Source organism: Lucilia cuprina, chromosome 2 (genome assembly GCF_022045245.1).
Source record: "Lucilia cuprina isolate Lc7/37 chromosome 2, ASM2204524v1, whole genome shotgun sequence".
Classification (NCBI taxonomy): domain Eukaryota; kingdom Metazoa; phylum Arthropoda; class Insecta; order Diptera; family Calliphoridae; genus Lucilia; species Lucilia cuprina.
The window spans coordinates 40350426-40362009 of NC_060950.1; the positions used below are offsets into that span (position 1 = coordinate 40350426).

General features: G+C 34.3%; 1 protein-coding gene across 1 annotated transcript in view; it reads right to left on the reverse strand.

Moving 5' to 3' along the window:
• The window catches only part of LOC111687890 (ionotropic receptor 75a), a 175345-nt gene that overhangs the window by 57528 nt on the left and 106233 nt on the right, over positions 1 to 11584 (reverse strand). The window lies entirely within an intron of this gene.

Consider the following 11584-nt stretch of genomic DNA (forward strand, 5'->3'; position numbering starts at 1 on the left):
TTCTACCTTAAAGTTATTTACATATGTAAATTTCGTTTATTTAGAAATTCGTTTTATTAGAAATTATAAGTGAGTTTTGACCTTCAAGACATTTTCTGAAGGGGAGTTTGTATGGGGGCTAGGGTCAAATGAGGCCCGATTACTATAAAAAATAGTAGTGTCATTTATCGTTCTATAAAACTAAGTTTTGCGGATTTTTGTTGACATAATAGAACATTTTTGTTGACATAATACAACATTTAGAACATTTTACGGTTGTATGGGGGCTAGGCGAAATAATGGACTGATTTCAGTCATTTTCCATAGCGTTCCTCCTTGAACCAGAAAAAGAGTATATGTCAAATTTTATCAAATTAGCTTGAAAATTGCGACCTGTAGCGTGCGCAAAATGTTAACATGGACACACAGACAGACGGACATAGCTAAATCGAATCAGAAAATGATTCTAAGCCGATTGGTATACTTTAAGGTCTAGAACCAATATTTTTGGGTGTTACAAAAAAGGTCCCTTTTAGAAAATGACTTTAATCACTGAACTAAGAAGTGAAACGCTGTAATTTTTTACAACAATAACGTTACGCTCTTCTCACCGACAAGTTCGAGTATAGCGATAAAATTCGGTACAAGTAAGTTTCTTATGCGCTGTGGGCGCCATATTTATTCTAATCTAATTTACGCATTCTGTTATTGCTTGTACTTCTGCCTGGAAGCTCCCCAGATGAAAGTCCGCTAGTTCTATTAGTTTCCCATTTAAACGAAATTTTGTATTTAATTTATTTGGGAGGTACCAAGTACCCCATTGGAAGTCCGCACGTTATACTCTACATGTTTAAATGAATTTCAAAGTTCTTTAAGTAAAATTTAAAGATTCTATCTCTAATAATTTCTCAGATTTACGAAAAAGAGTCCGCTCTTTTTCCTCAAAAATGTTCAGATGAATATTATAGTTCTTTCTCCAAAATTTTAAGAATTTTGTTGTATTACTTTCCCAGATATACGAATTTTTGTATTTAATCCGCTCCCCTCATGGGAAGTTCGTCAATTTATTACCCAAAATGTTAACATGGATGTTAAAGCTATTCATGCAAAATTTTAAGATTCTAACTGTTATAGTTCTTAACATATTTTCTTATTATGGGCGTGGCTCCTCGCACACTTGAAATTTCAAAATAAAAAGTAGCCTATTACCTATTCCAGACATACAGGAATACGTTGTGAAAATTTCATGAAAATCGGTTCAGCCGTTTAGTAGTCTATACAGACGTCGGCGCTAGTATTGTTCTGAATACGAAGTTTACATGTATACAGTAAGATCGCATACGAAATTCTCAAGAAGAGCGTCACAAATTTAGTTGCTTGGCAGCATTCAATAAAGTAGGTTGATGTTTCAGACATTGCAAACGCAGTTTGAAAAAACAAAAACACAACTTAAAAAACAAGTAAGCTGTTATAGTAGGGCGAGGCTATAATAAAGCATTTAAGTTGAATTGTACCTTGCCTCAGATATACTTAAGCCATTTATTGTTTAATAAAACTGTGAATATTAAAGTAAAATTTTGATGAGGTCTTTTTATAGGGGCTAGGGTCAAATGAGGCGCAATAATTATAAAGTTCATGAGGGTCATCAAGGTTAGCATAGAACCTGGTTTTGCCGCTTTTTGTCGAGATACGAGTATATTAAACATAATGATGAACTTAAGCGCTATTTGGCAAGCTCAGTTGTATGGGGCCTACGTGAAATAATGGATCGATGATAACTATTTTCAATAGGCTTCGTCCACGGTAAAATAAAATATTATGTGCCAAATTTGATTGAATTGTCTCCAAAGTTGCGACCTGCAGTTTGAATAAAATATTTACAAGCTCTATTCGGGGGTTCAGTTGTATGTAGGCTGAAATAATGCACCGATATTAACCATCAATAGGCTTTGTCTACGGTACCACAGGAGTTCATGTGCCAAATTTCATTGAATTATCTGCAAAATTGCGACCTATAGTTTGATTATAAGATTTATAAGCCCTATTCGGCGGGTTCAGTTGTATGGGGGCTAGGTGAAATAATGGACCGATGTAAACAATTTTCAACAGGCATCGTACCACAGAAGATCATGTGCCAAATTTCATTGAATTATCTGCAAAATTGCGACCTATAGTTTGATTACAAAGTTTACAAGCCCTATTTTTTAATATATAATATACATATAATATATATAAAATATAATATCTGTACGTATATTAATCTCATATATCTGTAATTTGCAACGAAACACAGGTAATTTATATACATATGTATTACATTATCAAGATCGTTCTAATTTTTGTTATTTTTAGTACCACCACCAAAAATATATATAATATATATTATGTCAAATATCACATTAGAAACGCCACAAAAATTATATATTCATCAGTAATACATAATGGATATTATTTTATTACATATGTATAATTATTGCAGCCGGAAACATTTATCATAAACCTGTATTACTTTTATAAAACATAGCAATATATCAAATTAAATAAATATCAAACAACGTTGTTACATGTTATTTTATAAAAATATAACAGTTTATTTTCAAGTATTTATAAATTCTTAAAAATATAAGATCATCGCTAATACACGCATTTTTTAACAGAAATTATTTAATCAAAATTTTTGTTCTTGAAGAGTCGAATTGCAAAAATTGTTTTTTATTTGCACATGTATGCTATTTCTACACACTTTAAAAATATTTGTTGTAAAATAAATCAAATTTATTTATGATGACTAAATCGAAATTTCGAACTTTAAAAACAAAAAGTCATTAAAAAACCTCTAATCAACATTAATAATCATCTATGACCATTTTAATTTTTCCACCCATAACTATCAAAAGCTATATAATATCTGTAAAAATCGAAGAAGACCCGAGCAACGCCGGGTACATTTAGCTAGTATTGAATAAATTAAACCTTATGTCATTCTGTGCTTTATGACGGCGAAGGTAACATAAAATTTACAGACAGTAAATTTTTTTCATTTTGATCCTTCCGCCTTATAACGAGTGACTTTTTTCATTTTGATCCTTCCGCCTTATATTGCTAACAAAATTTGTTAAGATCACTCTAGTTTTGACAGTCAAACAAGTGTAACTTTTTTTTCAAAATAAAAATACATAAAAATAAACCATAAAAAAGTAATAAAATAGCAAAAGAAAGAGGTATAAAACAGATAATGAATGAATTTAATTTTAAATAAATTTTAACAAAATAAACTACAGAAATAAAAACTTATTTTAAACTTAAATTAAAATTATGAAATCAAAAAATAAAGTGTCGTATAGTGTAGTGAAGTGCAGTGTTTTTTACAACAACAAAAAAATTATTAAAAATTGCAAAAATTCAAAAATAGCCAAAAAATTCCTTACGGCATATACTGGTTTTGTCTACAACAAAAGTGCAGTGGCTGGCAAAAGGAAACCCAAAGAACAAGAGAGGCCCAATCAACAAGGAAAAAACAAGAGACCCAAATTAAATACAGCGACTCAAATAAAGAAGACCCAACAACAACGATTAAGTACAAAAAATCAAATACAATTAAGAGAAACACAAAACCTTTAGTGTGTGGGTTCGCTATCAGAATTCAATAGAAAATAATGACATTTCTTTTGTGCGGCTACCACCTTGTGACACGGACACATTTTACGGAAATTTTGTGACATGGCCTACTTTTCGCCACCTTTTCACCGCATTATACATAAACAATTCTAGACTTAGCAAAATTGAGATACTTTTTCATCTGCTACAAAAGACTGGAGGAGATGCTAGGAAAATAGTTTCAAATGCCCCAACGAAGGTTTCGACATAGCCTGGAAAAATCTTGTAGCTCAATATGAAAACAATCGGATCCAAGTCAACGCACAATTGAAAATTTTATTTGACTTTCCGAACGTTGCCGAAGACTCAGGCTCATCAATTCAAAAACTATAACGAACAGTTAATAGTTGTATTCAAGCATTAAATGCTTCAGGTGTAGAAACCAGCACATGGGACCCTTTTCTGGTATACCTTTGCTCAACAAAGCTCCCTCGGACCCTTCTAAAAGAATTCGAAAATTCTCTTCAAGAAATTACAAAAGTTCCGAATAGGGAACAATTCAACACATTCTTGACCCATAATTCTAAGATTTTAGAATCTGTAGCAGCCATCACACAATCAAATACAAAGTCCGACCAGCATAGGAAAGATAATTCGAAATCGTCCTCTAAGCCAAAACGAGTTCACACTTTTCAAATAAACATGACCCAAAATGAAACCGGGCCGAAAGCTTGAAAATAGTTAAACACAAACAGGTCACAGAAAATGACTCAAACTTTAAATGTCAACATTGTAAGGAATCTCACCATTTGTGGTCTTGCCCTAAGTTCTTAGAGAAAAATGTTAATGACAGAATTTACATTGTAAGACTCACAAATTCATGTTACAACTGCCTCTCTATTGATCACAGTGTCAAGGATTGTAAAAGTAAATACAGTTGCAGATTTTGTAAGCAAAAACACAACACTTTGTTACATAAAGGATCAGAAACCCAGACCTCAGTTCAAAATGGTGACGCGACCCATCCAAGCACAAGCATCGCAGCACAAAACACCAACATACAGTCCACGTCATCATCAAACGTTTCAATCCCAAATATCACTTCCTTGACCCTACAAGAGAGCAAACATTCTAATCAATCTCCCAACGAGAGAGAGACCTTGTTATTTACTGCAATAGTACATATCGAAACTAGAGGCAAAATATATTAGGCCAGAGCAATCATCGACCCTGGTTTTATGTCAGAAAAGTTAAAAAATAGACTAAATTTACCCACCAAACGAAATTTAGTTCACGTAACAGGCATAAGTCAAACAATTTCAGATACCCCAACCAAAGCATGTTTTTTCAATATTTGCTCTAAGATGGACTCACAGTTAAAATTAGAAGTCTGGGCACCAGTCCTGAAGACACTTCTATCTAATTTACCACCTCAGACTTTAGACTTACAACATTTCAATGAGACTGCTAAGTTGGAACTTGCAGATCCTCAATTCAATCAAATCAAACCATAGACTTGCTTATAGACCTCGACCTGGGCCCCTCAATATATTGCATAGACACTCTGATGCGGTCTATTAGATCCCTTTTTGCACAAAAAACTGTATTTGAAATTGAATTGGATTGTGGGGGGACCAATATTAACAACGACATAACCTAGAACAACAGTGTCACTACTCAACACTTCGTCCCTTGACTGAATCCTCACACGCTTTTGGGAGGTGGAGGAGACCCCAAAACAGGTTTTGAGGTCAGATAAGGACGCATTTTGCGTAAACAATTTCAAGTCGACGACACGAGGAAATGACACAGGAAGGTACATAGTTACCATACCCTTTAAAAAACTGCGCCCCGTTTCTGGCCACTGGAACCCTACTTCAGCTGGCTGAAGATGTAAAGTCAACTCACCCACTCGCGTCAAAAATTCTTCAACAAAACATGTACGTGAATGATGTTTTAGCAGGTGGACACACTTTAATCGCCATTGAATCAAGAAAAGAACTTACAACAGTTTTAAAATCCGATGGATTTATCCTGATGAAATGGACCTCAAATGACCCACGAGTTATACAAGACTTATCAAATGAGACTCTACTACCTCTCGATTGGTTAAATTTGTCCGAAAACACCGGAACTAAGACTCTTGGAATCAAATGAAACATTTCTTCAGACTCATTTACATTCACAGCTCCAGATGTCGAATTAAAAGAAAACTACACCAAAAGAGAAGTTTTATCTACCATTGCCAAATTCTTTGACCCTTGTGGATGGATAGCCCCAATAATAGTAGACGCAAAACTAATTATGCAACAGATTTGGTTAGACAAAATCGATTGGGATGACATAATAAAACCCTTGACTTGTCTAAAGTGGCAAAAATTCATAAAAAAACTGCCCCACAACAAATACATTGAAAATTCCCCGTTGGATCTAATACAGCCCGAATTGCAATATGAAAATTCACGGTTTCAGTGATGCTTCACAAAAGGCCTATTCAGCGACCCTTTATGTTCGAATACTCAGTATTCACGTTTCTTCTGGCCTTAGTCAAAAGCGTAATTCACAACTGTAAAACTTGTGTTTTGTACAAAAAACAGACACAAAATCAAATCATTGAGCCCCACACATGGGCGGCCTTTGGGAAGCCGGTGCAAAGTCATTTAAAACTCACCTCAAAAAGATGATACCAAACATGAAATTCACTTTTGAAGAGCTATCTACAATTCTTACTCGTATAGAATCGTGCCTAAATTCTAGACCCTTATGTCCTGCTAGCGATGACACAAATGACCTTAATCCATTGACCTCTGGACACTTCCTTATTGGTAGTGCATTATTGACCCAAGCTGAACCCGATGTAAGCAGCGAAAATCTGACTCTCATCAACCGTTAGAAACGCTTAAAGGTCATCTACCACTGATTTTGTCAAATATGGAAGTCCGAGTACCTAGCTGAACTCCATCGCAGAGGGAGACATAGAGGGACAACGTTAAAGACAACGATCTGGTTGTCATCAAAAACAACAACTTCCCGCCTAACGAATGGCAAATGTGCCGAATCATCAAAACCTACCTTGGGACTGACCAGAACTGTAGAGTTGTCGACATCAAGACAAAAAATGGTGTCATCATCAGGTCAATTACAAAAATTGTGGTTTTATTTGTAAAATAGTATACTCCCTAGTTGTTTACATACATTAATATTGTTCTAACTTTTATGTATGGCATCCCAACAAACCGACAGACCCAACTACTGGCAATTTTCATGCGGCATTTGCATGAAAGATCATCCTATCCGTACGTGCAGGAAGTTTTTAAGTTATACCAAAACATAGCGATATGAACTCATGGTGGTTAAAAAATATTGTTTGAACTGTCTTGCACGATCACACACAACTCAAGTCTGTCTCAATCTGTGGTCACAGCCATAACACGTTGCTACATAGCGCAGAACAATTACAAGGACCTGAAACATCCGACCCACAACCATTAAGCCGTGCCAACCCACAACCATCAAGACAAGCCGACCCACAGCCGTCACGACGAGTAGACCCAAGAAGTATTGATCTAAGCACACCGTTCTTCAACTGGAACCTGGTTTTCATTCCCACTGCATCCATAAAGATTACTGCAGAACATGTCAACACCTGGATCAGCACTAGAGCCATTGTGAATCGATCATCCACTATTCAAAAATTTCGAAGTCGTTTGTCCAAAAATACAAAATAAAAACGACTATGAAATATGGCCATGATTTTGCCATTTTTGAAATTAGTCTTACAACGACAGAAACAAGTGGACACCAAGATAACTGCTTTAATAACAGATGAACTTCCTAGAAAACCATACACTGGACCCATCCTCGAAGACCCCACTGCTGATTTCCCGTCAAATTCATTGGCTGACATTTACCCTCAATCCAATAATATAATTGAAGTGGAACTAGGAAACGACGTCCGTCCCGACATTACGTCGGAAAGGAATTCTTAATTGTTACTGACTGTTCAATAATATCCAACCTTAAATTGTCAAAGCCTATAATACCTAGAGTGTCAAGATAGTTTTTAGAGCTGATTGAATACGATTACAAGATAATACATCAAGAAGGTAGTAAAATGTGTCATGTAGATGCCTTAAGCCGGGCTCCCGTAAAGTCTGTCGGTGAGATCACTGTGAAAGATGTGTGTGACCACACAATGATTATTAAACCATCTATCAATGACTGGGAGTACATGATGTAATGTGATGACGAAAACCTAAAGGAGATAATTGATGATTTAAATGGTCTAATCCAGTCAAGTCAACAAAAACAATATTAAGTGAATTTGTGATAATGAATAATCGTTTTTTTAGGAAAGGCGATGAGAATACATTGATGTTGATTGTTCCGAAAGGTATGAGATGGCAGTTGGGAAATTTGTTCATGATGATGTTGGACATCCTGCATTTGAGAACACGCTTGTTCAAACATTTTTGGTTTCCAAGAGCACGATATTTTGTGAAAGGCAACATCAAGTTGAATGTTGTTTCATCAAGGAACCAGTAATAAAGGAGTGTAAATTGTATGGCATGAACATCCCGAAAATCCCACTTGAGGTCATGCTTGTGAATCATCTCCGTCCATTTATAATGAGCCGTACGGGAATCTACTGGTCATTGTTGATGCTCTCACCCGATATGTTGTACTGTGCCTGTAAAATCAACTAAAACCATGCCGGTTTTGGATGCGTTAAATCAGCTGTCAGTGTATTTTGGAATGCCGAGAGTATTTATTACTGACCGGGGTACTTCGTTTACATCAAACTGCTTTGAAGGTTATTGTTCGAAGAATAACATTAAACATATAAAGGTTGCAGTTCGAACATCTAGAGCCAATGGACTCGCTGAGAGAGTCAGTAAGTCAATCTTATCCTACCTGAAATCAACTGTGGATGATGCTAAGAATTAGGACGCAGAAATTCTGCGTATATGGTATTACATGGAATCTTCAATACCATGTACTGGTGAATCTAAGAAGCTTGAAGTTAAATACAAAGGCTCGTACATCGTTAAGAAGATTCTCAGATATGATCGATACCTAGAAGAGGTCATCGATGACACTCAACCTAACCAACGCAAGTTTTCAGCAGTAGGTAGCAGTGATAAAATGAAGCTATGGTTTGCCTTATACCCAGATATAGATGATGCCTATGATGATGACCCTATTCTATTCATAGACGATTAACTCGAAGACGAGTTACTTGCAGGAGTGGCCGAACAATTTATTATTTTACATAATTATATATTATTTCTGCTTTGATAATCTGGCATCACCAGAACATATAATAGTTAACAACTCTGTGTTTTGGTGGCAAGTTAATTAAATAAACTCTTTTCAACTCAACGGACGTGTTTTATATATCTGAGCCATTCTTTTAGATTTGTATACATTTTTTCGATCATCTTCTTAAATCCCGCTCCTTTCACTATATTAAATGGGCGGCATTCTTCTATTATAAAGTCCAAAAATGCTTCAAATCACGTGCTTTTGTCTTCTAAACTGACTTGTTTTTTGAAGGCATCGCAGGGCTTAAATGGGCACACGTATGTTTTAGTAAGTTTGATGTTTGTCATCTTAAACAATTTAAAATACTGTGACACCCTTGATAGTACACCATTTCTACAAAGCAAGTCCCTTTTTGCTTCTTCCCTTTTTTGCAATAGTTTGTATACGCCTTCATTCATTTCCATTCTATTTTTTCCATTCTATTTGTAAATAGTTAAATATTAATATAAAGTGTTCCAAAATGTTTATTTACAATACTTACTTTGCTTTCGTTGAAAATTGCTAAATATGTTGAAAATAATTATTTACTAATTTTTATCTTATTTCAGTATTTAAATTATTGGAAAATACATCACAACTGTAATAAATTACCTGATTTATACATACATATTATATTGTATATTGGTGTCAAATGACAAAGGTCAGAATTGTGGTGAATTGTAAACGTTTACTATAAGATTTTTTACAATTGTTATTTAAAAATGAATAAAAATTCACTTATATATCTGTGCCTTTTGGTTTAAAGCAAAATATTACATATACTTAATTTTAAAATTTTTATTACAAAATCTGCCTTTTTATTTAAGTGCATAAAATCATTCGAAAGCACCCATTTCCTTTCCTACCTATTTCCATATTTTTATTAAATAGTAAAAATTTATGAATATTATATTGATTCATTAATTTTCTAACACTTCTTTTTAATTTTAAATGAAACTGAATGAAAAGTTTTGTTACCTGTTACTTTTGTTTTATATTTTTCATTCATAATTTGTTTCTAAATAATTAGATTTTTTTGTAAAAAACGACCGTAATAAATTTCAAATTCTTAGAATTTACATTCTATTTATCACATGATTAATAAAAATGCACCACGTGTTAACTTTCAAAGAACATGCTCATTATTTTGCCTTTTCTTGTTATTTACATATTCGTTTGGATATTTTTTTAAAATGTTTGAATAAAAGAAACCCAGCAGTTCGACGGGACAGTCCCGAACTGACCATTTAACCTACCACTTGTGGTGGCCCCTAGCCACCTGACTACCCAGGTGACCAACAATTTTTTTCGGAAAATGTTTTTAATAACTTTGTGGCTAAAACACAACTTTTAACAATGTTTGTTGCTGCAGCAGAGACTATTGGGCCAAAAGAATTGTACAAATGCTTGAATTAACGCTTAATATAAATGATTATTGTTAATTTCAATGCATCCCAAATGCAGTTTAAATACACCCTACACCACACTTTTGGGAACGCTTTTTCGTTATGTATTGAAGTTAGTAACACTTGCGTCAGTGCAATGATGTTATCCGTCAATAAAATAAGTCTTTAGAAGCGGTATATGCTATACAAGAATAGGATCTTTACAAAATTCGACTCAAAAAATGTTATATATACGAAAATGTTACTGTATATTGAGCAGTACCTTTATCAATTAAGCAAATACTAATGTCTTAAATATAATTTCTGGATTAAAAACTACTATATAACTTATTGCAACTTACTCGCGATGTGGTAGGGTATGATGTATTCGGATACATTTTGTACTTTCATATATTTGTTACTTTATGTAATAGTTAACCACCAGGATGACTGTAATTCGTCACGAATGTACCCTTTGTAATCGAGAATGAAGACAGTCGTCACTTTAGTTTCCTCTTTGTAAGCGGGAGCGGAGACAGTCGTATCTTTACTGCCCTCAAGTAACCTAGAGATTATACTCTTAAAAGTTGTTTTTTTGTTGTACTTCCGAAAGCAGTTATTTTACCCATCTTTTGGAGAAATGATTATTACTTTCTACTAATATGCCACCATCTGATGGACTCAAATTTATATCATTCGGGCCAATCGTCACATTGTTGTCCCATAGTATTCTAGAGAGTAAACACTTGAAATTTTTAAATTTTAGTTCCATTAATATCTGGCCACCTGGTTGACTCTAATTCATATGTTTTGGGTCTTTCGTCACAAATAAACTCTTTGTAATCGAGAATGAAGACAGTCGTCACTTTAGTGCCCCCTTTGTAAGCGAGAGCGGAGGCAATCGTCTCTTTACTGTCTCTTTGTAGGGTGTAGAGCATAGGCGGCCAAACATGCCCTTGCGGGCAATGTGTTATTCTCACTTATACACATGCAATACGAATTTTCTCAGCAAAAGCACTCAGTAAACACAAAACAAAAACAATTCAATTCAATATGTGGAATATGGGAAAATAATTTTTTGTTTTTTTTTAATATATTTAAGGACGCTGAATGCCTTGTATGCAAACAAAAATTAAAAAAAATTACTGCATACACACTTAAGCGACACTATGATAGTTACCATACGAATCTTCATGCAGTAGTTGGAATTGATAGAAATCAATTAATTTCAAAATTAAAAAAAGATTTGGAAATTAAAAACAAGGAAATATTGAATAATTATAATTACAAGGACACAAATTTTTTACCAAATAGCCAAG